Source organism: Etheostoma cragini, chromosome 11 (genome assembly GCF_013103735.1).
Source record: "Etheostoma cragini isolate CJK2018 chromosome 11, CSU_Ecrag_1.0, whole genome shotgun sequence".
Classification (NCBI taxonomy): Eukaryota; Metazoa; Chordata; class Actinopteri; order Perciformes; family Percidae; genus Etheostoma; species Etheostoma cragini.
In genome coordinates, this window is record NC_048417.1 from 3,676,550 (window position 1) to 3,682,262 (window position 5,713).

Below are 5,713 nucleotides of genomic sequence, written 5' to 3' on the forward strand. Positions count from 1 at the left end.
ACACACACACACACACACACACACACACACACACACACACACACACACGTAGATCCACAGGTCCTGGTGCTTTTATTACAGAGGAGAAACTTAAGCCATGCACAAACAGCCTGCGGCGAGGCCCTTACCTCTCCCTAGGAACGACTTTTTCATTAAACAACTCGCTCTCTCCCAACAAGCCCTCTCATGACTGCAAGCCCTCGGCCAGTCCCACGCCATATTTTCACATGAATCTATGTTATTTCTCTAGTTCCAACTTCATAGTTTTATTGTCCCCCTGATAATAGGGTTTGTGTTAAGCGGGCGCTTGGTGCTGGCTGAGGCAGGTTTGCTAACAGGCAATGTGTTGTGAATTAGGGAGGGGGGTGCGTAAGCTTTGTGTGGGTCTCTGGTTCAAGTCCCCATAAGGACCAAAGTATGGTGGTGGACTGGTAGCTGGAGAGGTGCCAGTTCACTTCCTGGGCACTGCCAAGGTGCTCTTCAGCAAGGCACCGAACCTCCAACTACTCGGGGTGCCTTTCCATGGGCAGCCCCCCCACACTGACATCTCTCCATTAGTGCATGTACAGGTACTGAGCATGTGTGTGTAATTCAAGCCTCAGTGTAATGTGTGTAATGTGTGTAATTACAACAGAGTGTAAATTCTAATTTCACCTTGCAGGATTAATAAAGTATACATTGTTATTATTAAAGGTGCGAGAAAGGAGCATAAAGATCAACGTTTAAGATTCAAGATTTATTCCATATTCGTGTTTCTGTGAACATGGTCTTCATAGAGATATGTGGTCAAGGCAGTTTATGTTGAGATGTCTGTAAAGGTACATCAATTATGAGTTAGTCCATATCCACAACGTTCCCCTTAACGGATTGCTTGGTTGCCGCCCTGAAAATCAGCCGAATATCCCTTATTTTCGTCTGGATATATCGTTAACTTCCTCTTTCTCTGTGTTGGCGTTCTAACCTCTGGTGGATTTATGAGGACTGTAGTTACCTGGTCCTCAGGTTTCTGCAGGGTAAATCTAGACTAGACTATCTGTCCAATCTGAGTTCTCTGTTGCACGACTAAAACTACTTCTGAACTTGCTTGTTCCACCAAAACAAGCTCCTTCTAGAGGCTGTTTTGCAGCCTTGTGATTGGTTTACTGAAGTGCCAATAAACAAGAGCACATTTTTCTCCCATCCCAGAATGCTGTGTGGTCTAGCTGCACAACCCCCTCATTCAAACTAAAATCACAGAACGCATCAAGTTCACTCGAAAACCTTTATCCGCCTCCTCCCCGCTGCTGCCCCCTCACTTCAGCCTTGATGTTTTCCTTTCTGAGGGGGATCGTTTCACCTTAACATTCCTCTAGAGACAAATAGAAGTATCACTTGGCCTGTTAAAATAAATACTCCCCGAGATGTTTTGCAGGCCGGTCCAACATGTGCTTCAGGGTTTACATAGCAGACGGCCCACACCCATCAGCACCTCCGGCCCTGCCAGCCGTACCTGGCCGAGCGTTAACAACGTCGACTGCTATCCCCATCACTGCTGCCGGTATCGCTGTCTTCATCATTAATGGGGCGACGCCTGGGACATCGTGCAGGTGGTCAACTCAAGCTGCACTGCTGTACACACACGTGACATGCTTCACTCTCCGTGTCATCTACCAAACACACCACCTCAATGTGGTGGTTTATTTAAGCGGTCTAATTTAGCCATCTCTGCCTTGTCATCCGGTATCACTGCCTGCTTTCAGCCCTACCGCCAGGGGGGTCAGACTGGGGGTGGAAAGGGGATTTTGGACCCAGGGCCCTCATTTAAGGAGGGCCCAAAAAGATGCTAGAATGGATAGCTGTGGATGTGAAGAGGGGCCCATGGAGAATGCCTTTCCACAGGGCCCATAATGTGGTGCTACGCCCCTGCCCACAACCACTCCAGCATCCACCTGCAGGTTGAAAATATAAACTTTTATTGACAAAGTATTAATAAAAGTCTTTTATTTAGCAAAGTTACATTGTGTTGTTCAGTCTTATCCAATAATTCGATATGTCTAAACAGATTTTCTATGCTGTAGTCTGATCAAATCCCCGATTTAAAGAATCCTGGCATGGCCCCTGAACCCAAGGCCCTCTTGTGGGTAAGTAAAAAAAAGTAAAAAAGCCTTTATTGATGCTAAAGTCACCCTGAAGAAGGCCTGTGTGCCCCGACGCGTTAGCGTGCATATTTAACTCTTTACAAAGCATTAGCTGCATAAAAGTTTGTTTTTTTTCTATTCAATCAACTATCCACATGCTCTGAATTTAGGAACTTTGGTCCCTTTGGGTCCCTTTGTGTCCCTTTTCTGGGGCCTCAGTGTCTGGTAACGTATTGCTGCGTGGAGCAGGAGACAATGTACGTCATTGTAGCATCCTCTAAACTTCAAAAGGCTTTCACAAATTAAAAACTCGTTAAACCAATTCAAATCAAACATGAATTTAACATGAACATTTAACTGTATTTACGGTCGCACAAGGAAAAAACATCCAGCATTTAGCCTCGTAAATCCCAAATCCCCCCCCCCCCACTAGAACATGTGTTTTTGTTAAACAGACAACAGGTCCCGGCCCCAAAGTAAAGCAAACAAAGATAATGAAAGATCCACCCAGCAATAAATATCAGGACAGGATAAATGAACTCTATTTTACCCGAAATGTTGGGTGGAATGTAATTAAGTACATTTACTCAAGTACTGCACTAAAGTACAAATGTTGAGTCTTGAGTCTTTTCTTTTCATGCTGCTTTCTACTTAAATGTTGTACTTTTACTCCAGTACATTCATCTGACAACTTTAGTTACTTTACACATTCAGATTTCTGCACACTATACACATGTAGTTTATTAAATGTGATGTTTTATAATAAAGTCAACTAGCCAACAACATAACGGCCAGCTGAGATGATTAGACCTTTAAACACACAACTGTTTGGATCCTTTCTACAATGGGAGGATTTTCCTGCATTGAGTACTTCTACTTCTAATACTTTAAGTTATTTATGTGATGATACTCAGACTTTTACTAGAGTAACAATCTAAATGCAGGACTTTTACTTAAAGAGTTTTTCCACAGTATGGTATTAGTACTTTTAGACCTGAATACTGATTAGTATGATGATTCTGGTCTACCTCCAGCTGTGTGCTCTCTTATTAACAAGAGCTGAATAAGCCAGACGTTCGTTCCCTGTCACCTTTTAATGTCCAGCCAAGAACAGGCGGTCTGGCAACCTGGCCGTTCTGGCGCATGCCAGACGGGCCGATGCACTCTTGGACCGCTTTGGCTGGCTGGAAAAATGATTTAAAAATGCGGCAACACAGGCGTTTCACACTAGTTTTGACAAAAATATGTAAGACTGTACGGCTGCAGCCTGGAGCCTCCAGTCTGCTGCCCTCCGGCTTCTACTTTTCAAAATTAAAAGTTTGGGTCTGGTCCCCTACGTCTTCATACCTTGGTGTTTAACCCTTGTGTTGTCCTCGGGTCAAACTCATCCGTTTCAAAGTGTTTTATATCAGAAACATGGATTTCTTTTAATCAAATTGCCCAAAAATAACATGGATGATTCCATACAACGCTCTTTGGGTAATTTTAATGATTACTTTCATTGAATTTTTTGGGGTGTTTTTTTAATCTTATAGCATTTGAATTCTTTTTTTTTAATGGTTTCGAAACCGTATCCGGACTAAACATTGACATGTAACAATCTGTGATCCACTCAACATCCTCTGATCTTAACTATTAGTCTAAAATAATTGATCATTTCTGTCTTTTTAACTAAAAACGCATGTATAATCTGATACAACTGAGGTTTGTTGACCATAAATTTCAAGAAACATTGTAAAACTTGTTTATTAAACCAGCTCAGTTTTTTTTTTTAAGTGCCAAAAGCTGGAAAAAGTGACAAATAAATCAGAAAAAGCAACAAAAACATTGGAAAAGCAAAAAAAAAAAATTATTTTCAATTTTGACCAGGAAGGACAAGATCATGGTTAATGGGAAGACAACACAGGGGTTAAGTATGTAACAACATGTTTTAAATATGCCATAATTTCCATTCTGTTCTAAGATAGTTTATTTGAAGGTTTTATGAATATTATGAATGGTTTTATATGTTTTATGCTCCAGTGTATTATTCCTGTCCCAACCTCAATGCTCAGACCTTCAGATTATCTGAAAATGGCCGCCTGTAAAACTACGCCTTACACTACGTCCACTCCTCCTTACGGCTGACACCGTGCAGACGTTCCTCTCCTCCACTGCTGAGGGATTTATTTAGTGTGTGTCACGTCGTTGATGATGTCACGGCAGTTTCACGTGCCGTTGCAATGGCGACGGCTGAGCCGAGAGATGGTTTTCTGTCGATTGTCATGTGGCTGTCAGGCAGCCAGCTGACGCAGCCGTGCTCCGAGCGCACTGCTGTGCAAACGGGGACGCCTGTCACTACGAGGTGACGACACATCCTAATTAGTCTCTTCTGGAGACTCATGCCTGAGCTTTAAAAGCTGGTGATATCAATACATAGCTACGCATGGCAGCTGGCTCAGCTAATGGCGGCTTTTAGGATAACATGTGGAGATATAGTATCAGTGTGAGGGAGTTCATTAAAGCAGGATGAGCTCATACCGGTGTGTGTGTGTGTGTGTGAGAAAGTGTGAGAGTGTGTGTGTGGTCCATGTTTAGCTACATTTGTGGGGACCAAAAACTGTGAATACAGTATACTTATGGGGTCCTGACAGCTTTGTGGGGACAAAATGCTGGTCCCCTTAACGTTAAACGTTTTGAGGAATAAGACTTGGTTTTAGGATCAGGGTTAGAGTTAGGTTATGGTTAGGGTTAGGGTGAGGGTTAAGGTTAGGCATTTAGGTTTGATGGTTAAGGTTAGGGTTAGGGTGAGGGTTAGGCATTTAGGTTTGAGGGTTAAGGTTAGGGTTAGGGTGAGGGTTAGGCATTTAGGTTTGATGGTTAATGTTAGGGTTAGGGTTAGGGATAAGGTTAGGCATTTAGGTTTGATGGTTAAGGTTAGGGTTAGGGGCTAGGGAATGCATTATGTCAATGACTGGTCCCCACAAAGATAGGCAGACAGGACTGGGTGTGTGTGTGTGTGTGTGTGTGTGTGTGTGTGTGTGTGTGTGTGTGTGTGTGTGTGTGTGTGTGTCAGACTCAGTCCCAGAGCTGCCGACATGCAGCTCTGGGACCTCTCTAGATAGTTGCAGCGGGTCTAATTGTTGTGTTACATTGATGTCTTCTTGTTATTAATTCAATTGTCATTCTTTTAATCATATAAAAAAAGAAATCAATATCTAAATAAAGATAAAGGTTACAGCCCTTCCTTCCTTCCCTCCTTTCTTGACCGGCCTGCAGCAATGACTTCTTGTTAGGCACGAAAATGACTCGTTAAGACTATAAAAAAGATTTAGATTAAAACACCGATCTCCTAAAAATGAACTATTATTTAAAGGCCCCCGTCCACGCCGACCTCCTCTCTATGCTCTTATAAAGAGACAGTCACTGTGGTGGTGACAGTAATAAATAGGTGGAATATAATGACAATGCCCTAGCCATGTGTACAAATGGTTCCTGAGAACAGTGTGAACGAGGCCAGGCGGTGCACGGTAGGAGCCAACATGGCCTCCTCTCTCCCGGCTCACCCACACCTGCCCTGGACCCAGATTTATAGAGCCCCGGGTGTGCACAAACAG

At 43.2% G+C, this 5,713-nt stretch overlaps 1 protein-coding gene across 1 annotated transcript in view; it reads right to left on the reverse strand.

Annotated features, from left to right (window-relative positions):
- The window catches only part of ndp (norrin cystine knot growth factor NDP), a 21,483-nt gene that overhangs the window by 8,714 nt on the left and 7,056 nt on the right, over positions 1 to 5,713 (reverse strand). The window lies entirely within an intron of this gene.